Here is a 24,073-nt window from a genome sequence, read left to right as displayed (position 1 = left end):
GTCTCTGGGAAATAGATAGGGTACGGAAGAAATCATGAAGCTCAAAATGCAGCCCCTTTTTCACACTGTTCAGTGGAAATTTATATGATGGCACAAGGGACATGCAAAAATTAGAAATTTCAGAGCTTTTTTTAATACTTTAATGCATCGCCTGTGTTAGTGCCGTAGGCCTGGCAATTATATTAACTTAAAAATATTCATTTTGTCTGTTGCTCCGCCTAGCTTGATGATCTAGTTAATGGAAGAAATACACTACTGTCTTTTTGGAGACCTGGGTTGAAATGCCCATAAGCATCACACTCCACAAATCTGTTATGGGAGCATTTGCGTAGGTGATATAGGCCTCTTAGGAGGCAGATAGAATTTGTAGTGGAAATTAATACCCATTGGTGGAAAATTAAATAGTAATGTTGGTTGCTGAGTGGTTGTATCTTTTCTAAGGGAGAATTTAGTTCACATGAGAGAAAACATGGACCAGCAGAATAAAAGCAGTAGGGGAAAGTCATAGGATCCATATCCTAACATCAACTTTTTATTATTATTATTATTATTATTTTATTTTATTATTTATTATTTTTTCTTTATTTATGATGGCACCCACAATATACTAGGTGCTTTCCAGACACTTGAAAAGGGATCATCCCAGGCCTGTGGCATTCACGATGTAGGGACAGACAGACAAGTATACAGATAAGGGAAAGGGGAGCAACAATAGGCAGTATATATCAGCTCAATAACTGTGAACAGTATACTAAAGCAGATGTTCAAGCGGGACTTAAATGTTGAGAGGGTAAGGGCCTTATGGTGTCATACATGTGGGAATGATAGATGACCGTATGTGTACAAGAAGCTTAAAAATGTCCAGCTGAGCCTGGGAACATCAGCGGTGCAGAAGGGTGCGGACAACGCAGAGTGAAACAAGGGGAGAAAAGTAGAGGAGGCAGTTATATAGAGTTTTAAAGGTGGTGATAAGAAGATTAAAATTAATATGTTGGTTAGAGAACTGGGGGCGGGATTTGAAATGGGACTAATCAGATCGATAAGCAAGGAAGATTACATTAGAGGCATTTTGTATGAGTTGTTGGAAGGCAAGGGGTGCTTTGGGAGGCCAGAGAAGAGAATCTATTCAAGATAGCTGTCTCATGACAGTCCTCTCTAATTCTTTAGCAATCTTATGCTTTCTGTATTTATAAATATTGGGGGGAGGGAGAATGAAACACATGATTATATTAAATTTGTTGCCATTGAATGGGCTGGAAGAGAGAAATCTTTGTGCTTGCGATTTGTGGAAGGCTTCTTATTTAACATAGAGCAGGGGTGGCCAACCTGAGCCTGAGTAGGAGCCAGAATTTACCAGTGTACATTGCCAAAGAGCCACAGTAATAGGTCAGCAGTCCCCCATCAGCTGCCGCCTCTCCCGCTTCCAGCACCTGCCACCCACCAGCAGCCCCACTGATCAGAGCCTCCTGCTTCCTTCCCCACACCTCCCGATCAGCTGTTTTGCCGTGTGCAGGAGGCACGGAGGATGGGGAGGAGCGAGGGGACGGCAGGCTCAGGGGAGGGGGCGGGAAGGGGTGGAGTTGGGGCAGGGCGTGTGGCAGAGCCAGGAGTTGAGCAGTGAGCACTCTGCAGCACTTTGGAAAGTTGGCACCCATAGCTCCAGCCCCAGAGTCGGTGCCTGTACAAGGAGCCGCATATTGACTTCTGAAGAGTTGCATGCGGCTCCGGAGCCACAGGTTGGCCACCCCTGATATAGAGACTTAAGGCTGGATAATTCACCAGTCTGCTAAGGCCAGTGTCTGCTGCCTATACGCCACAAAGGGGCCTCACTTCAGCTATAGATTTCCAGGAGAGAATTTCCTCTGTGTAGGAGTAATCTCCACCGGCAGAGAGAGGGCTGAGGCAGCATAGGGACCTCCTATATCAGCAGCCTCTCACACTGTGGTGCAAGAAGAAGGAAGGAGGATGTCAGGGGGGAATGAGTTAGTGTGGGGTGATGAGGGATGTAGTAGAGCTAAGCTGTACTACACCTGACCTTCTGCTGGCATAGAGCTGCATGGAATCATGGAGCTGCATCTAGCATCTTGGAGCTGTCCGACTCCACTATGTCAGAGCCTAGCTAAGAAATATTGGAGAATTGGGATCTTATTGTTTATCAATTCATTACCTATTCTTAAGTCTGGTTAAAAGGATGTCTGCTTGGTTTGTTCTGTATTTTTCTGAAATTAAATTTCTACACTTCAAGGCAACTGAGAAATATTAAGTTATGAAAGGTACTTTTATAAAGTCACATGTATGCATGAGTAAAGTACATTCACAAAACCAGAGGAAAAAACTGCACTGCAGCTTCCAGGAGTTAGCAATTCAAGCGTCACTTTGAAGACTTGGCATAACACTGTTTCCTGTTGTTTGAAGTCATGGCAGTACTTTTGATAACTGTGGTATTGAAAACCTAGCATAATCTGAATATTTTGGGTCTCCTACATGTTATAATTTTTCTTTGGCCTCCTGGTTTAGTAGATGAATATTTTGATTCTGGTAATCAAAGACTCAAAATTATTTCACAAAGTCTAACTAGATCCCGCTGATTAAACCAAATCATTCCAAGCACAGCTTGAAATCACTGAGGTCCAGTTTCCAAGTGGGAGTGAACTGAAAGCCAGATATAAAATACCCTGCCAAAGATTGACATTTATTTTGGATGATGAGATAGCTGCTTATCCTAAGAAGTGGTACAGAGATATAGCCAAATATGGTGGGGAAGATACGGGGAAGTTTTACAAGTCTCAAATGCATACCAAAACAATAGCCATATGTAAGATTCCCACTCTGATAGGTGACTGAAGGAATGTGACCTTCATTGTAATCTATTTATTTTTATACAGCAAGATTGAATTTTCTAATACATGAGGATAGTGTGACTTCAATTGCTCCTTGAGCCACTTCTTCAATCAGCTGTGGAAAAGACCTGTTGATGTTTATCTTTCACTTGGTTGTAAATTATGGAGAAAAGGAATTTTTATTTGTTAAATATCAAGGTATCAAACGTGATTTTTCCATTGTTGAGAAATTTGTGGGTTCTCTTTTGTGAGATCATCAGTATACTGCTCTTCCACATCAATAGACAACATTTTATTCAGTGATTTTAAAGGATCCAAAGAAACAATTTTTCTGTACTTGTTGAGATGGACATGAATCCCATCTCTCTTGCTGCTTAAACCATTGACATTTTGCCTTAGAATAATTATCTGTTTTTATTACTTCAGTCTCTTCACGTCCTTTTTCACATGACTTTTTTCAACTATGACTTTCCTATTAGATATAACAAACACCTTTGATGTTCTCAGCACTTCCCCTTTTGATTGTGTAGAATAATTTCATGTACAGATTGAAAGTATTTATGCTAAAGAAATATTTTTGAGTGGCCTTCAAATTTAAACAATTTATGAAACCCACTGGGTGCTTTTTCTTTCTTCAAAAAGGAATGTTTTTCTCAACCCTGCTCAAGACCCACTTGTTTAGCTAACCACTGAGGAGCTAAAGTAGGACGAATGTCAGTCAGGTATGGTTGATAGTATTTATTTGTAAAAGGGGAGGCTGGGACTTTTCAAATACCTGAAAGCCATCAAGTTGTATATATTTCTGACCTGTGTAGCTGTATGATCTTACTATTACCTTTGTCTTCCTTCCCTTCTATTGCTTGTTACGCTCCCTTGTTCCTCTTGCTTCATATTAGATTGTAAACTCTTTGGGGCAATGACTGATTTTCCTGTTCGGGCAGTACCTCACACAGTAGGACCATGCTTCTGACTGGGGGCTTGAATGTTATCACAATTGAGATAATTAATAAGAATAAAAATACTGATTTTATATAATAATCCTTGCGAATGAGGGATCATTGTGTGGCTAAGGCAGAGTAAGACAGGTCAAGAGATCTAGATTCTATTCCTGTCTGCGAAAAATTTCCTGTGTGAACCAGGGTAAATCTTTTTTTTATTTGATCATGGAAATTCCTATGATGATGATAGGCACTTTTCAGACAGATACAAAGGAATAGTTTGTGCCCTAAGGAGTTGATAACCCAAGGAAAGAGAGAGATAGAGAGCAAGAAATAAACAGATTAAGGGAAAATAATATCTATGTACTTTGCACGGGTGTTGTGACGATAATTCCTTAACATTTCTAAAACACTTTTGAGATTCTCAGATGAGAAACTCCATGTAAGTACATATGTACATACATGCATTATATAAAATTCATTAGTGCCATTCCCCTTCCATGAAATCTCTCATGCATGTTAATTTTTTTCCATGGCAGAATTAGTCCAAGTTTGCACTAAACTAAGAGTGTTCAGTAGTATACTAACAATATAGTGCTGTTCAACAGAAACTTTCTGCATGTTTCCACTTTATCTAGCTTTATCACTAGCTTGATTTATTCAGTAGAAAATCTGACTGCTTGGAGAATCACTTGGATCAGGATCCTATTATTAGTTAAATTTAAGGAAGATGGGAATTAGTGCAATCATTGTAAGATGGATAAGGAACGCTAAAGGGGAGAAGACGAGTTGTGCTGAAAGGTGAATTATTGGACAGGAGGAAGTTTACTAGTGGAATTCCTCAAGGACTAGTCTTAGGACCAAACTTATTCAATATTTTCATTAAAAATTTTGACACAGAAAGTAGGAGCACACTAATGAAATTTGCCGATGATATAAAGTTTGGAGGTATCGTCAGGACAGAGGAGGACTGGAATATTATACAGAAAGGTCTAAATGACCTGGAAAATGGGAGTGACAGAAATGGGATGAAATTCAATAGTACAAAGTGCAAGATCATGCACTGATGGTCTAAGAACAAGAATTTCTGCAACAAGCTGGGGTTCATCAGTTGGAAGTGACAGAAGAGGAGAGAGACCTGGGTGTGTGGATCAATCATAGATTCATAGATATTAAGGTCAGAAGGGACCATTATGGTCATCTAGTCTGACCTCCTGCACAATGAAGGCCACAGAATCTCACCCACCCACTCCTGCAATAAACCTCTCACCTATGTCTGAACTATTGAAGTCCTTAAATCATGGTTTAAAGACTTCAGGGTGCAGAGAATTCTCCAGCAAGTGACCCGTGCCCCATGCTGCAGAGGAAGGCGAAAAACCCCCAGGGCTTCTTCCAACCTGCCCTGGAGGAAAATTCCTTCCCGACCCCAAATATGGCGATCAGCTGCACCCTGAGCATGTGGGCAAGATTCACCAGCCAGATACCCAGGAAAGAATTCTCTGTAGTAACTCAGATCCCACCCCATCTAACATCCCATCACTGACCATTTCGCCTATTTACCATGAATAGTTAAAGATCAATTAATTGCCAAAATCATGTTATCCCATCATACCATCTCCTCCATAAACTTATCGAGTTTAATCTTGAAGCCAGATAGGTCTTTTGCCCCCACTGCTTGGAAGGTTGTTCCAGAACTTCATTCCTCTGATGGTTAGAAACCTTTGTCTAATTTCAAGTCTAAATTTCCTGATGGCCAGTTTAAATCTTTTTGCTCTTGTGAACATAAGAATGGCCACACTGGGTCAGACCAATGGTCCATCTATTCCAGTATCCTGTCTTCTGATAGTGGCCAGTGCCAGATGATTCAGAGGGAATGAACAGAACAATCTTGAGTGACCCATCACCTGTTGTCTAATCCCAGCTTCTGGGAGTCGTGGTTCAAGGGGCAGAACAAAACAAGAGACATCCAGACCATGAGGTTGCATCACTGACCATCTTGACTAATAGCTATTGATGGATCTCTCTTCCATGAACTTATCTAATTCCTTTTGAACTCAGTTATACTTTTGGCCTTCACAACATCCCCTGGCAATGAGTACCACAGGTTTACTGTCTGTTGTGTGAAGAAGTACTTTCTTTTGTTTGTTTTAAACCTGATGCCTATTAATTTCATCAGGTTCTTGTGTTATCTAAGGGGAAAGTAACACTTCCCTATTCACTTTCTCCACACCATTTATGATTGTATAGACCTCCATCATACTCCCTCTTGCCCCCCATCCCAGTATGCTCCCTCAGCTACCCAATGTGCCATGCTGCCTGGCAAGTTTGTATGGTCTCTTATTCACAATATCCACAGTCTGTTTCTTTCTCTCATGTGTATCTTTAATCTTTAGATTCAAAGCATTGCAGAACATAGGACAGGCATGGGTCAGGAGAAGCCTTCCACCCAGTTTTCTCTGTCTTACCTAGACCACTTTTTGAGCTCCTCCCTTACTTCCTGTTTCTGCTATCTATATAACTTCCCTGATTGAGCTAATTACCTCATTAGCCCAATCATTGCCCCCAAGGAACATCAATCTCCACCATAGGCTAATTGCTTCCAATTAAGTCTGTAATCTTCTCTGTTACGCAGTTAGCTCAGTGACCAGAGTGCTAAAGCGAGCACTCTCACACCTCCTTAGTTGTCTCTTTACTAAGCTGAACAGTCCCACTCTTTTTAATCTCTCCCCATACGGAATCTGTACCTTACCCCAAATCATTTTTGTTGCCCTTGTGTATACTTTTTCCACATGTAATACATTTTTTTTTGGTGATCAGAACTGCATGCAGTATTCGACGTGTGGGCATACCATGGATTTATATAATGGCATTCTCATATTTTCAGTTTTTATTATCTGTCCCTTTTCTAATAGTTCCTAACATTCTGTTAGCTTTTTTAACTGCCTCTGCACATTGAGCTGGTATTTTCTGAGAACTATCCACAATAACTCCAAGATCTTTTTTGAGTGGTAACAGCTAATTTTAGACCCCATTATTTTGTATGTACAGTAGACCCTCGCTTTCACGCCTTCACAATAGCAAACCTTGGGCTATAGCGAACATGGTCCTAGGATCCAACCTTCTGTGGTAAATCTACTCAGGTTTTGCAAAGGCTGGTGTACATTGTTGACCTGAATTTAATGGGTTAGTTTAATGGCTCGCCACTGATCGCATCTGACCAGAAGATTAATAGGTTTTTATCCAATTCAGACTACAGTTTTCTAGAACTCAATGAGTTCTCTAATGGGAGAGGATTCTTGGGGTGCTTGACAAGAACAAGCATACTAAGGACAATACCAAATTAATAAAAACCCTTTATTGAAATTAACATAAAAATAAGAAATGCAATGCAATGTATAAAAAAAGAATTCCAAAACTCCTGGTGGTACCATTTCTATTATTAACCTTAACCTAATGTACTCACACCCTTCCTTGAGGAGATGGTAATAGGAGGTGAAGGACCAGCCTCACTCCTGGCATGCCTGATTACGTGATGGTGCTGGCTTCCCTAAGGGTTAGGAATGTTGAGTAGTAATACTATACTACACAAGCTAAGCTAATAGCATGATAGACGATAGAATAGATAGATAGATGAGAAGATAGTAATCAAAGGAAGAATTTTAGAATAGAGTCGACTCCCGAAAAGCTCTCTTACAAGGTATTTTATAAGATCCTGACCTATGTAATTTAGGCCCAACCTACTATACCCAAATCTTATTTCTGTACACTAAGAATTCTATGGGTACCCTTCTCCTATAGGTTAGTGGATTATGACACTTACTTTCTAAATATATTAATAAGGATTATCTCATTCCCAAAACTGCCAGCCTAGGATCTCTCGATGACTTCCAAGTTGTGGTGCACCCTGCGGTTACCAACCGGTTGTAGAAGCCGGATAAACCTGTGATGTGATGTGGATAGTTCCTCCCTTTGGTTCCCCAAAGTTCAGGGACTATTCTTATCTGTGCCAAAGGTTGCCAACTTTTATGCTGACATATTTATAACTGATTATACTTTTTGCTATATAGCAGATTTTACCAGATCTTACAGACCGGTAGGCTTCTTGCATTTCAGCAAAACTTATTATTAGGAAATTCATGTGTCAAGGTTCCTTCCCCACTCTGAACTCAGATGTTGGGACCTGCATGAAAGACCCCCTAAGCTTATTCTTACCAGCTTAGGTTAAAAACTTCCCCAAGGTACAAACTTTGCCTTGTCCTTGAATCCTATGCTGCCACCACCAAGCGTGTTAAACAAAGAACAGGGAAAGAGCCCACTTGGAGATGTCTTCCCCCAAAATATCCCCCCAAGCCCTACACCCCCTTTCCCAGGGAAGGCTTGATAAAAATCCTCACCGATTTGTACAGGTGAACACAGACCCAAATCCTTGGATCTTAAGAACAATGAAAAATCAATCAGGTTCTTAAAAGAAGAATTTTAATTAAAGAAAAGGTAAGAGAATCACCTCTGTAAAATCAGGATGGTAAATACCTTACAGGGTATTCAGATTCAAAACATAGAGAATCCTTCTAGGCAAAACCTTAAGTTACAAAAAGACACAAAACAAGGAATATACATTCCATTCAGCACAGCTTATTTTACCAGCCATTAAACAAAAGGAAATCGAACGCATTTCTAGCTAGATTACTTACTAACAGTAGTAAATCTGCATTCCTGATCTGTTCCAGGCAAAAGCATCACACAGACAGACAGACCCTTTGTCCCCCAACCCCCCCGCTGCAGATTTGAAAGTATCTTGTCTCCTCATTGGTCATTTTGGTCAGGTGCCAGAGAGGTTATCTTAGCTTCTTAACCCTATACAGGTGAAAGGGTTTTGCCTCTGGCCAGGAGGGATTTTATAGCACTGTATACAGGCAGATGGTTACCCTTCCCTTTATATTTATGACAACATGCCTCAACACATCTTAAATTCCAAAGAATTAATACTGATAAAATATAAGAATGAAACAGATTAATTTCAGAAAAAGAAACATATTAATTGATACTGCTGGCTGGATTAGTAGGCTATAATAGCTAGCAAAATAATCCTATGGGCTACAACATCCACTTTCTATGGATGAAGTGGTGAACCAATTAAAAACCAAGGCATATTCCTGAGGTACAGTGCTGGGAGCTGGGGGTATTTGGCTGGTGCCTTTCATGAGTGGTTCTGGGAGCATTCATGCAATCTAGCTGCATGTTGGGTCTCCACATGCAGTTCATACAATCGTAGAATCAGAGACTTTAAGGTCAGAAGGGACCATTATGATCATCTAGGCTGACCTGCACAACGCAGGTCACAGAGTCTCACCCACCCACTCATGTAACAAACCTCTGACATATGTCTGAGCTATTGAAGTTCTCAAATCGTGGTTTAAAGACTTCGAGGTCCAGAGCATCCTCCAGCAAGTGACCCATGCCCCATGCTTCAGAGGAAGGTGAAAAAACCACACAGCCTCTGCCAATCTGCCCTGGAGGAATATTCCTTCCCGACCCCAAATATGGTGATCAGCTGAACCCTGAGTATATGGGCAAGACTCACCAGCCAGACACCCAGGAAAGAATTCTCTGTAGTAACTCAGATCCCACCCCATCTAACATCTCATCACAGGCCATTGGGCATATCTACCGCTAATAGTTGAAGATCAATTAATTGCCAAAATTAGGCTATCCCATCATATCATCCCTTCCATAAACTTATCAAGCTTAGTCTTGAAGTCAGATATGTCTTTTGCCCCCACTGCTTGGAAGGCTGTTCCAGAACTTCACTCCTCTGATGGTTAGAAACTTTCATCTAATTTCAAGTCTAAACTTCCTGATGGCCAGTTTATATCCATTTGTTCTTGTGTCCACATTGGTACTGAGCTTAAATAATTCTTCTCCCTCCATGATATTTATCCCTCTGATATATTTATAGAGAGCAATCATATCTCCTCTCAGCCTTCTTTTGGTTAGGCTAAACAAGCCAAGCTCTTTGAGTCTCCTTTCATAAGACAGGTTTTCCATTCCTCGGATCATCCTAGTAGCCCTTCTCTGTACCTGTTTCAGTTTGAATTCATCTTTCTTAAACATGGGAGACCAGAACTGCACACAATATTCCAGATGAGGTCTCACCAGTGCCTTGTATAACAGAACTAACACCTCCTTATGTGCTGAGTGATAACATCACCTGGAGGGGTTTGCTGCTGGTCACTAGCAAGGCATTGTGATAGATAGCCCACTCTGGAGAGAGTTAAGGGTGCACCCTGGGGATCCCTCACAGATGCCGTTTAGGCTCCCAGCAGAAAATACTGATGCATGAGCATTTGACTTCAATTTTAGGACTTCTGCAGACAGTGCCAGTCCCTCAGTGCTTTGTCAAGACTCCATTGCTGAAGGCTCTTGGGTCCTTGTACATACAATAGACTCTCAAGTATAGCCCTGAAGCAGGACCAGGATCCCATGCGTCCTGCAGGACCTGCTGCCACAATAGCAGGAGTGGGACAGGAGCAGGATTAAAAACAGTCTCATGCCCCTGCCTCTACTCTCAAGCACTCTGGAGTAGAACAGCTCCTCTAGCATTCCTGAAAGCATTGACCCTCTGTCAGTGCCTCTAGGTTACCTGGAGGCATTGACCAACTCCATATGTAAGCAGTAAGTAAATCAGCATCTCAAAGGAGCTCAAGTTCTGGGAAGGCCCCTGTGCTCTGTGGTGGAGTGCACCACAGACGTATTATACATAAAGAATGCTTAACCATATTCATGTGTTGACACACAGTCCTAGTTTTGTTTGGAAGTTTTCTCAGCCTATCTGGAGTTAGTCAGCAGTAGTTTAGTATCAACCTTGGTTGGCAGGTTCAGGCATGGTTTATTGAGAGGCTTGTGTCATGGGTTACTTATGTGGTTCTGACTGAAACATTGAAGAATTTTTTCAGCTATTTGATGGCTGTGAGCTTAAGTGCTTTGCATGTAAGATCATTTTCTGGGTGGGAGAGAATTCAGTTACAAAGCTAGTAGATTTCAGGCCTTGGGGGCTTATCTACTTCATAACGGATTTTAGTGTAGCATGGTGTCACAAACTCATTTGAAATATCTTTGTCGCATGCCACTTCTGAGAGTCTTCTATTTTTCTTCTACTTTTTTCCCAGGCCTGCATGCCCATCTGAAAGGGTTTTTTTTCTCCAAGCATTTGAGTTGAGAAACCTTTAGAAATGCCACCCAATTTTCATTTTCTTTTCCATCTGTTTACTCGGCAATGCTGTTACTAGTAGACCATGTCTAAACAATTTTATGAGGGCATTTCTGTCTCTGATGTAGTTGTTATAATAAGTCTTTAGAAAATATCAAACTTCACTCCGTCTTAAGCATGACAGCCACCATTCCCTGTCACAGTGAGGTTTGGATCCTGGATGGTTGTAATCAGCCACATAAGGGATTTAATGATTCCCTTTGTATAATATTTGGTTTGTTTACATGTAATTTGGAATTTTGGGCAGTTATTTCAATAGCAAGGAACTGGCTGAAATATTCTGGGGCTTCTGATGAACCTCAAGTTGGAGAATGTTCAGTAAGATAGTTCCTTCATCCAGACTACAGATGTTGTTGAGGGCCAAAAATCTTACGAATGAGAGCAATTTCCTGCATGACCCATAGTGGAGATGCAAGACCTTAGAGTGAGAATCCTGCATAAGATTTTCATTTTCTGAAGAGCAAAATTTCAATGTTCCAAACTACAGCACAAAAAGCTGAAAGATGTAACATGATGTCTCAGTAATTTGTGAAGCAAAATAGAATGTGTGATTTCTAATAACACTTCATTAAACATCAGAAACCTGAAAAATAACCACCATTCTATGGAGCCTATTTCCACGTAGTTTGCATCATACCAATATATAGTCTTCATCATTTAAAAAGGCTAATGAGATAGATAGTTTTGTGATAAGTAGTTAAGGAAAAAAACAAGATACATAACTTAATGTCAGAAAAGTAGGAGATTGGTACCATATGTGATTGCAAATATTTAATGGGTTGATATTCTTTGAAAATTACATCTTAATGAGTATTTGAAAGGGGTTTATTCTTTTCCTCATATGTTTGTGTTCTGCTTGGGAGTTACACTAAAGCCAGAAACATTTTTTTTCAATGTAAAGGGTTTTTTTGTTATGTTTAGAGTTTTAAATTGCCTTTAGCTCATTTTGCACGTTAAATTATACAGTAAACTATTTAGAATAAAAGTAGCTGTTGCTTAATTGAGTTTAGGACTGCAGTAACAATATTTTAATAGCAATATTTTCACCGAATGGAAATATGAAGGAAGACAGTGTTTTCAAGTCAATAGCCAGCAAAGTGAGACTAAGGAATTCTGGGATTCTTTGCATTTAACATCTTTGACTCTATGTACCTGTCTGTGAAAAAGGTATAATAATACCTACCTCACAAGGATATTGGGAGTCTTTAATCAGTGTTTGTACTGCACCTTACGACAGGGACTATAAAAGTCTAGTATTTAGCTCCCCATTAATATAGCTCCCCAGCTTTTTACTTGTTTGAAAGATTTCTAAAGTGAAAATCATAAATAGATTAATTTCTCCCTAGTGGACAGGAAAGAAAACAGTTGACTAAAGCTGATAAATGTCCTGTGATTCAATAATGTGGCATATCAAATCCATGAGACAGAAAGCAGCATTAAGTGATCTGAAATTTCCTTTGGTATTTTGTTGTTGTTGTTACCGCTTTGACAGTACTTACACATGCCCTCATGGGACTGTATGGCACATCTTTGCTCTCATTTCAGAAGTAATGATTGCTTCACTTTTCTGATGCAGGCCAGTCTACCTTATCAGAGCCCTGCAGGAATTGTTTGTAGGGTTTGCTAATGGTATCCCATCAGAGTTTGTTGCTGTCACTGGTATGCTGTGACATGCTAGAAGATAAAGTCAGATTTAGGAGTTGGCTTATTATCTTGTGTGCATATCCTTCATTTTCGTTTCCCTGGCCTAGCTTTTGATTTGTAAACTTCAGAGTGATAGCTTTGTAAAGGAAAAAACCCCATGAATGTATTCCACTCCCACATATCCCCTCAAACATACATCGCATAATGAGGTTGCTTTTAATGTGAACTGGCATTTTATTGATCTTTGTTGAAAGTGTCAGTATGTCTGTGATCATCACTTTCCTTCTCCCCCTTCACAAATGCTTAATCAACTGACTTTGAGTTACAATACAAAGCTGTGGGAGCTATTTGCAAGGAAATGGTTATAATACACCATTGCCAACCTCTTGGAATAGAACTTTGGTCACAAGGCAGAGCTGGGTTTAAACCATCACATGGTGTTTGATACTGCACTTGAAATGTAAGGGCAATTAGTTTAACATTGTGCAGATACCAGGAATAATTACTCCTTGCAACAATGCAGGCTCAACTCTCCAAAGAATTTTTTTTTTCTGGAATCCCTGCAAAGTCAATTGTTAACTTATTATAAGAAAAGAAAAAATATACACAACTAAACAGTAATTATGAAAAGATGGTAAAATATAAAATCAGGTAATGTTGCTCATCATCTTTGAATATATTTTTCTAAAGTTTCTTATGATGGAATCTTGGAATGCATCTATTCTAAAAAGCTGTCAGTTACACCTACCATTGTAGTATTGATAAATTGTTGTATGGTATCTAGTGAGTAGACAAACAGTACTTGTACAGATGGTCATGAAATAGTGCTTGCTGAGTAGTGAGTTTTGCAGCTTCTGCTTGTTTAGTTTTGTGACACTGTATGAGCCTACTGACATTCAGGTAAATAGGCTTAATCTGCATGATGTCTAGCTGGCATTAGCACCGCAGGTGGTGAACATGCATGCTGTGTTATTGCACCTGATTTCAGTCTAATTTCAGGAAATAAAATAGTGATATCCTTTAGATTAAACATTCTTTTGATAGCTACCTTTTCTCCCCAAAATACTTTTACTTAATAATCTTTCAAACCCTCTCACTTCAGTTACAAATAAAGGTGAGAATGTGGGTGCTTGAAAACAAAAATTAAAAATAGGATGTTCACACGTTAATTACAAGTCGGTGTTTTGTTTCTTCTCCTGTATCAGTAACAATCATCCTAAAATTCACAGAATTAGACAAAAATAAAATAATTATAATAATGTTTGAAATTTCTCGCTGTTTAGAGTGTCATACTATTGTATTGTGTATTCTAATGAATGCTATCCTAATTCTCCCTGCCTGCTCCTGCCTATTTTTCCTACCCAGTCATAGTGACTTGCCTTAAAATACATTGTTATTTCTTCAGAGCAGAGGCCATGTCCTCTTATGTTTGTTCAGCACCTACCACAATAGGGTCCTATCAGTATATAAACCCTTTAGGTGACACCTGAATATAAACACTACAGTTTTAGGAATAATAACTTCACAAAATGGAGTTAAGTGTGCATGAAAATACTACAATTTTAAGATAAAGGGCTGGATTCTGTTGTTCTAGAATAAATTCAGAATAATTCCACTAAACTCAGTTATTCTGGACTTTCATTGGAGTAAATGAGAGCAGAAACTGGCTCATTATCTTTCAGTGTTCAAAAGGGATTTAGGTTAATTATTTTCTTCATTCTTCTGGTAATATTTCTTAATCATATGTGATTCATTTGCGGTTTAACCCAAACACTATAAGCTGAGCCCCATTAAAACTATTATATTATTGAACTTTTGCTGTGATCAGGCATTGAAAAATACTATTAATTGACACAATACTTCCATTGGCATATTGTCCCATTGGCTAGATACATTGTTAATGGAACCATTCAGCTATACGTTTTAGTATGCTAAGTAGGAAATCTGGCATATTCAAAGAAAAGTCTTATTTTAAAGTTAAATTTATTTTTAGTTAAAATACAAAAATATATAAAATCAATCAAAATATATTTTGCCCCTGTAAAACCTTCCTATTCTCACCTGATGGCAAAATGTCTGGAATGTTTTATGTAAAGAAACTGTTGCCAGCTTCACCCAAAGTTAATTAAAATACTTGGTTTACATACAGACTGAAAAGCTTGAAGAGGACTTATTGTACAAATGATGACAGATCTCTAAACTAGAATAGTTCTGCAAGTTCACTACACTGGAAATACAGAGACACGCAAAGATAGCTGAGTGTGTATATGTAGGGTATGGAGTAGGGATGTTACTGTGGATTTATAGTACAAAGTCAAAATCATTGTTCCAAAAGCAGTTAACTGTCAATACCTGTTACAGAGGAACACAGGGGAAAATGGTTTTTGCCCTGTACTACTAGCAATCGCTAACTCACTACGCTTCAGTGAAAGAGTACACAAATCAAGGTATATTTTAAACAACATATGGTAAGACAGCAAATACAGTAAAACCTCAGAATTACGAACACCAGAGTTATGAACTGACTAGTCAACCACACACCTCATTTGGAACCCGAAGTACACAATCAGGCAGCAACAGAGACCAAAAAAAAAAAAAAAGAGCAAATACAGTACAGTACTGTGTTAAATGTAAAATACTAAAAAAGGGGGACAGCATCATTTTTCATCTGCAGAGTACAGTTTCAAAGCTGAATTAGGTCAATGTTCAGTTATAAACTTTTGAAAGAACAACCATAATATTTTGTTCAGAGTTATGAATGTTTCAGAATTATGAACAATCTCCACTCCCAATTGCATCTAAGCGTTCTAGGGTTGCTTTTGTGTGTTGACTTTGGACTTAAATGATGGGACATAAAAGACATTTGTCTGGTCCCCATTATGATTGTATTTGTGTACCTCCCACATATTTTAAAAATAGAAATCTCATATCTTTTTCTTTATTGATTAGGATTATTTCTTTTAGTGTATAGGTAGTATGTAAAACCTTATTGAGGACAAGCCATGTCAGAAATGAGTTTTGCATTTAGTTCTCAAAATTGTGAGTTCACTGGTAATTCTCAGATGAATAAGTTACAGAGTCAGGTCCACCTCCCATGCAAGTTCCATCTCCTGTACTCTCAGGCTTCATCTGATTGTCAACAGTGAGACATAGCTATCATCATAGGTTATGCCTGTAGCCAGAGAGGTGGTCTCTCTCACATAGGTAGTCTCAGTCGGGGGAGCCAGCACATAGGACAGAGCACCAGAGTAATTAATTCATATGGACTAGTGCTGCTAAGCAGATGAACTTCTATGCTTTAAGGCAGTTGAAGCCTTTTTCATGTGATGTGGCTTCATTCTTAGATAGATATGAATTGTGGTAATGCAGTTTGTCAATCCCAGATGTGTGGATCACTGTAGCCAGATCTGGGGGCCAGTTTTCTTGCCTGTCACAGATGGCAGAGAGTGGTTTTTCTGTCATCTATATTTGGGCAACCAATAGCACTGAAGAATCCAAGAATGGTATTACATAGCCCTGTCTTGAGTGCAGGGGACTGGATTAGATGTCCTCTCGAGGTCCCTTCCAGACCCACACTTCTACGATTCTATGAACCCCTAAGACTATGGCACAGATTAATGTAAGGGGAGGTGTCATTTATAGTGGGGGATGTTTTAGACTGAGGAAGTAGGTTTTTTCAAAGTGCTTCAATTTTCCTACCACGATTACTGCAGTCTTGCTTGGGTTAATCTTCAGCCAGCTGTTCTTCATCATGTGGCTGATTTTTGCTAGTCATTGGGAAAGTTGGTAGATAGCGCTGTTTATGTTTAACTTAAAGGACATGTAGCGCTGGTTGTCATTTACATATTTTAGCCTCTGTTGTCTTGCAGCTGTCCTGGTGACTTCATGCAAATATTTAATAATAATAATTGGGCTTGTGAGGAATTATGAGAGGGTTGTTCAGGTGGAAGAACAGCTGTCAATAAAACCCTTTTATATCTTGTTCTGGTAGGAAGGACATGAGCCATTTCAGCTAGACAGAAGTTTTGAGTGATTAAAAGTATCAAATGTCCCAGGGAGGACCAGCTCAATGAGTGTGGATATATTTCCTCCTTCTTTGGAACAGAGGAGGTTATCCATCAGAGCAAGTGTTGTTTGTATAATAACCTGTCCTGAAGCTTGACTGAGAGGGGATACAGAATACTACTGGCTAACAAGTGCTGTTGTAAAGGGTTTCTTGCTAGCTTCTCAATTAACTTCCTTAGAAGAGGGAAGGTTAGACACTGGTTGGTAATTGGTGAGGTCTCTAGCATTCAATAGTTGTTTCTTTAATACTGGTCAGTCTACTGCTCATTCTAGGGCAGGTTGTAGTTTCCCTTAATTAAAGGAGATGTTGACAATTTTTGTTAGGAGTCCCATGTGTCCCCCACCTTTTCTTACCATCCAGGAAGATCAAGGGTCAGATTAAGGTGATGAGAAGAAGGATGTTCAAGTGGTTAGGGCATTCATCTGTCTGGCACCTGGGAGACCTGAGTTCGATGCCTTACTCTGCCACAGAGTTCTTTGTGACTGTCAGCAAGCCACTTGGTCTTTCAGTACCTCAGTTTCCTATCTCTTAAAAAGGGAGTAACAGTACTTCTATACTTCACAGGAGTGGTGAGGATCAATACATTAAAGACTGAGGTGCTCAGAGACTATGGTAATGGAGACAGTATAAGTACTAAGATAGATAGATATGTAGTCACTGATTGCTGCAGTGCTTCTGCAGCTACCACGTGTATGAGTGGACTAATCTTTAGAAAGAGGGTGTTTTGTTTCAGGTGCTGTACTTAGCTTGTCATTCTTGGTGGCCCAGAAGGGTATGCCAGATATAGATGATCTGAGAAGTAAGATAAGTAATCACACTGAAAAGTACTAGTTTATAGGATGAATGGGCATCATCTGGTTTTAGCTAAGTAGATTTATGGTTTGGAAAAGTTCTTCAGGATGTGACTATGGCAGAGAAGTAAGATCTCTTTGGCTCTGTCACAGTAATAGTATGGGTTTGGAAACCATCTTTGTTTGACTCTGTTACCACATTTTCTCCCATCAGTGTTGGACGAAATTGGATATTAATCTTGCATGTACCACAAAAGAGCTATTATATGATAATAACTTTCTGTCACTACTGATCTGTGCGGTATTTCAACCCACTGGTATTTGTAAATTAAGAGCTCATTCTTGATTAATCCTCTATATTACTGAAGAATATTAAGTATTAAAAGTAACATATAATATTGTCTATAAAATCTGAAGTCAGTGTACGTACTCCAGATTTACACTGGTATAACTGACAGATGTTAGGACCATTGCTAACAGCAAGGGCAGTATTTAGCTAATCAGGCGTGCATGTATAGTACAGAGGCAGGACTGTGTATAGTTAATGAAGCTGGTGTCACTTGCTGAACAGTGCTAATACAAACATTGAATAGCTGTTTCAAAATATATGCAGTCCAACTGCTGTGCTCAGTGAGTAATGAAGGGATCATGTGGAAAGTGTACTATGTGATCACATAACTGAATGTACAATGAATATATAATGTATATGCACATGGGGTCAGAGTTAAGGTTGTGCAGGCAGCCTTAACTTTGGCACTGCTTAACTATAGAGTGCTTCACTTTACAGTCTGAACATTCTTACAAGGCAGGATTTTGTTATTTAATATTGGATTTAACAAAAAGGTTTATAACTTTTGTCCAGTATTTAAATCTGTGAAGGTCTTATAACCAACTGAAATCAGCTGCTGAAAGTGGAACATTGCATTACCTCTATATGAAATGAAATGAAATGAAATATTTCTTTCATAATTTCATGGCAGCTAAAAATGATAAAAACGAAGGTTTACACGTATATTGGGTTGTACATCTACAGGGTTTTTTTTTTGTTTTTTTGTTTTTTTAAAGCCTTTACATTGTGTTTAAAAAAGTTGACAGGGTATGGTAGCAATTTTTTAACCTCTCTACATGAGGTGCTTGTCAATAGAGATCCATACATCCAAAGCTAGTTAATAACAGCTGCAGGACAAAGTTCCTTTAAGAACTATTGCAGTGTTCCAAGATTCTCTAAGACTTGGAGCAAGTGAAGTTGGCCACAAAGAAAAGCTGCGGGTCTGCATTCTGCTTATTAAGTGAACCCTGTTTAAACAAAGCAAAACAAAAAAGTCACAGAAAGTCAGACCATTCATACTGTAAAACTTGACCAGGTATGATTGGCTGATGGACTACTGCAGTTTAGAGTTTATGACCTACTTGGTTCAGTCTAATGTATTATTTTGTTGATCGTCTCCTCATTTCCTTTAATGTAGTGCAATTGTTTGATAATAAATGTAGAAGATTAATCATAAGCAGTGCTTTTGCTCAAAGAGTACAAATAAATATATTATAATATTGGGTCTCAGGAATAAAATTCTAACCATGTGGGTATATATATCTATGTATAAATATAAAAGAAAGATGAGAAATTTTTTGAGAGAAAATATTGCAATTCACTTGACCTTTTGTTGCTTTCCTGGATTTTATATTAATTCCCATTTTTGTCTTGTTCTTTCCAACACTATAATGAATTATAGCTGAGAGAATTCCTGCAAGGCAGCTTTCCAAGCAGTTTTTAGCTGCTTTGCAATTCAGAAGCAAAGGTCTAGAGTTAAACTTGAAATCCACTTTTTCAAATGATATAATCTGTATATTTTTGCATATTAATTGAAAAAATTGAAGGTATGTTGAAGTGTTCAGACAGTCACTCAGAGTATAAGAAAAAGTCTTTCGTATTCATTTGCAGAAAATATGATCACTTATAAACTTATTTCAGAATAAAACAAATATTTGAGAATGGATGTTGGCTTAACATTATATTTACACCTAAGTGTCAATAGCTAATAATATATAACAGCGTTGTTGTTTAAATGATGTATATATTGCAGAGTGATTTGGTGGGGAATGTGTTCTGTGCTGTACCTTAGGGATGGTGATGGATCAAATCTGGAATTTATAAAGTGTTTATAGGACTTCGAGTGCCCCTAGGTGGCCAGAACTAAAAATACAGCATCAACAATTTTCTCATATTTATCTCATTCCTTCTGACAAACAGCTAACCTTTGTTGTTGACTGGTCACTGTTCTCAGACTCTGTGGCACATTTTCAGGAGGCGTTACCATTAAACAAGTGCTTCCATTGCTTTGATAAGTCTCCACTTTACAGAAGAGCATTTGTGTAGTATTAATTTTAATCTGGAAATTTTTGACATACTGAAGTGGCAGGCTATCATTACTCCCACTTATGACTCCAATTTAGCCCTTGTCACTGCAGTTGTCAGTATCAATTGGGGATTAGATTGGGTTATGGCATGCAGAACTGATGGTCAATGAATAAGCACTATTTTTCATTCCATCTTAACGGAGTCTGGTATTTTATTAAACAAGCCCATTTGGTACATTTTTTGTTACTGCTTGTTAATTCTTTTAATGGCATATATGAAATTTGGGGTTTTATTTTCCTTTGAAGTTGTTTAGTGGGGGTCTTGCTGTTTCTGTACTCTAATAATGAAATGAAAGGGAATTGATACTACTTCTGACATATATGCTTCCTAAGAGCTGTACACACTGGGAGATTACTTGCTTCTATGGTTGGTTAGGAAGCATTATACTGATTTTTCCAAAAGATATACATTGCAGGATTTTAACCCTTTAAATTACTATATATCTTATGTAACTGTGCATTAGTCTTTAATGGAAATTAGTTTGGTCTAAAAAATTCGGATGATTGTTCCCAAAAACACACAGGAACCATTTCAGATTTTTAAGGATTTTGGGGTAGAGAATGTAATAAAGTTATTAATTTTTTAATTTCAGTCTTTATCCACTGGAAGAAAATTGAGGTGAAAGGTGGTATGTAAATAATGAAAGAAATATTTCTTACTTAGAGGTGGGTTTTATTTTGTCACTCTACTGTGACATTTGTGCAGAAAAAAGTATTAGGTAAATCTGCCTGTTCCACTGTGAGAATTCCACTGAATTTGCTTCTATAGTAACCAATTAGCCAGAGCTTATCACTCATGTAAAACAGTAACTATTTGCATTTTTAAAACCTTCATTTGTGAAATAGCGTGTCTAAATGATAAAGTTAAATTTCTTTCCCAAGACCACAGTTGTTCTTTGTAGGTGGAAACAACTAGGTTTACAATTTAAAAAGCGAGGGAAAGGAGGCTCCTAGGCAGCAGCATCCATCCACACTAAAAGCAAATATTTGTTTTTGGAAGAGAGAATAGCTGTCCCCGGAGCAGCCAGCTTAGCAAAAGCAGGAATGGAAGGGCAGAACTCATCTTTTATGGAAGTCAGATAAATTTCATGCTCTTTAACATCGACTGTGACTGCAGGCTTTTCACTGGAGCCTGGCTCCTTCCCCAGTGTGAACAAAATAGGAAAAGTGATTAAAGTTCACTCAGTATTGGACAGCAGGAGGCAACAGCGCTAGTATCTTCAGCAGAGTGAGAGAGGCCTTTAATAAGACGTGTGATGATTCTTTGAAGCAAAGAAATAGGGCCTATAGAGGCCTATACTAACATCTGTTCATTTCCTGCGCTTCATATGGCTTCTTTGACACTTTGTAATATTGTCATCCCCCTTCATTAAAATGTTCATTTTGAAGGGGAAAGAGAGAAATTTAGTTGTTAACTGGGGTCAGAGGCCAGCAAGATCTGCTGTGAGTAAAGAGTTCAGAATTTTATTGGCTTGTAGTAGTAGCAACTCTTGAGTCGATATAAAAGACAACAGAAAACTATAACACAAAAGCTGTGAATTGTCTTCTAGCCTGTCTTTGCTATTTACATGGGTGGATAGAAATCTTGGGTGTCCACTCTAGTCTTGGTCAAAAGAATTGGCTAGAGGGTACTCCTGGATCATGCCACTTGGACTTTTCTCTCTGTTTTTTTTTTTTTAATTGTGCAATCAGTATTCACACATTCTTATAACTAATAGGATTAGAGGCATTGCAAAGGGATTTGAACAAGATAATTAATTTACTGCTTAGCCCACAATATAACAGGCAAAACCCTTCTGAGAAAAGGCGGACAAAATAGGTCAGAAAATGTGTGGGAAATGAGGTAAGGCCTCTCAAACCAGGCCTCAATCAACTACACCATTATGAAAAGGTCCTAGACTATTCATTCATTGCTTCAGACTGGTTGACTTTTTCAGCTTGGCCACCAAAGGTGTCAAGGAGAGAGACTTAGCTGAACAGTTGGAAGTGGATCTGAACACGGAGGACTCTGTTTCAAGTACTTAAAGGCAGCTTCACATTTTTTTGCCACTATGTGACATAACACAGTGTGTTGGGGAAAAAATGAAGCATTCTCTCTCAAGGATTTGACAAATCTGAAGACCAAGTATAAAAGCAGGATTGCTTTTAAACTTTGTTGGTCTGAATCACAATTTAAAGTTGGACAATATTATTTTAAATATCAAATCTTCAAACTTTCTTAAATGTCATGTTGCCTTTGAATCATTTTCTTGCAGTGTTCTTTTACCAAGGTAAATTCTAACTTCTCCTGCTTGTGTTTTAAATGATTCGTATAAACACACTTTGTTTGGTTTTTAAAAAGCCAAAACAGCCTAAAAGAATTCAACAGCCTGAAAGAACTCCACTCTGACTCTTCCGTGACATCAGTATATTGTGTGAATTAGCATGTGGTGATCTTTGGTTTCCAAAGGAGCAGCAGGAAATTCTTCAAAGATCCTGCCCATATATTTTTTGTCTTGAATCTTGTATGAACCACCAGCCTGATCAAAGATGCCAGAAATTGTTAGGAAACATGTCGACCTGGCCTTGCCCGTTTGGTGACTACAGTCCCCTCCTCTTCGGTGGAAGAAACAGCAGGAACTGCTCTAATGAACTGTCCAGCAGCTCCATAGAAATAGTTTCTTCAGTGTGTATACAACCAGAGGTGGGAAAAGGTTAATCCATAGGGGAACTAGTTAGGAAAGCAAAGCAAAAGATTTCTGGGAGTTACATGAGCAAAATTCAAATTAAAGTAAAAAAGATGGTAGGTTTTTTCTTTTTAAATTAAGTTGTCGTGAAATTCTTCAAATCCCCTTATTTTTGTGTTGTCTGATACCTTTCTAGTTTAAACCCTTTTAGTTTTAGCAATGATTTGGTCATTATATACTATATACAACAATATATAATTCTTGTTTTTTGACTGTATTGATTATATATAGATTTTAATCTACCAAAATACAAAGCCATTTTACATAATAGCATTCCATCTCTGATATCAAAAACAATTATGGACATATTTCCCATCCCACATTTAGGAGTATTTTTTAGAGAGTTGTATGGCAAAATATCAGAAAATCAAATATAGAAATGGTAACTGAATTTGACATCTTTAAAGAGAGCCAATTATTTGCAACAGTAGAAGCAATTACAACCTTGATGAGTATAGTTAGGGAAAAGAGCTTTCAGAGTAGGGCTAGATTCATTTTTGCATAGCATCATAAAGATTCATTATTACAATATCCTGCCTGCCTGCAAGAACGGAACAGACAGAGACATGCACATAACTTTGTCGTAATATGCTCTGGGTGAAATCCTGGTCCCAATGAAATCAATGAGAGGTTTGTCATTGATTTCAGTGTGGCCAGGATTTCACCCTCTGGGTATATCTACACTGGAATAAAAGACCTGCAAGTACGGCTGCAGCTGACCTGGGTCAGCTGACTGGGGCTTACAGAGCTTGGGCTAGGGGTTAAAAATTGCTGTGTAGACATTCGGGCTCGCGTTGGAGCCCAGGCTCTGGAACCCTTCCCCCTGCGGGGTCCCAGAGCTTGGGCTCCAGCCCAAACCCAAAGGTCTACACAGCGATTTTACAGCCCTGCAGCCTGAGCCAGCTGACGTGGGCCAGCCGTGGGTGTTTAATTGCTGCGCAGACTAACCTTTCCTCATTTTATGGTTAAGTCAGTCATCTGAAGTATTTGGATTCTAGCAGTCTGCAAATTTATGGCATTGTTGACCTTAAGGTTCTTTTTTTTTTAAATTCTACTTTCTGAAAACTTCTAGGTTTCAAAAAAGCATAAATTATTTAATAAAAATGTACAGGTTTCACATTAAAGCAATACTCTGCAGGTAAAATGTGGCTCAAAGCTTAAATTTTGTAAGCAGTATGGGAGAGATGAAGAAGGGATACACAGGCTTTTACAAAATCTAGGCTCAACAGATCATTTCCATGATTTTTCAAATTCTGAGGGAAATAGATAGGAACTGACCACTCTGTTTTCAATGTCCAAGTTGAAAAAAACTGAAAAATATAAACCAATATAATAAATGTTGAAAAGTATTTTGTTAATAAAATGTTATTAATAACTTAGTTACCA

General features: G+C 38.6%; 1 protein-coding gene across 8 annotated transcripts in view; it reads left to right on the top strand.

The window, feature by feature from the left end:
- Nucleotides 1-24,073, top strand: part of SLIT2 (slit guidance ligand 2) — a 423,995-nt gene that overhangs the window by 193,013 nt on the left and 206,909 nt on the right. The window lies entirely within an intron of this gene.

The sequence above is a fragment of the Lepidochelys olivacea genome (genome assembly GCF_965140295.1).
Source record: "Lepidochelys olivacea isolate rLepOli2 genome assembly, chromosome: 4".
NCBI lineage: Eukaryota > Metazoa > Chordata > Testudines > Cheloniidae > Lepidochelys > Lepidochelys olivacea.
Note: the sequence above shows the minus strand (reverse complement) of the source record. Positions and strands in the feature narration are given on the sequence as shown.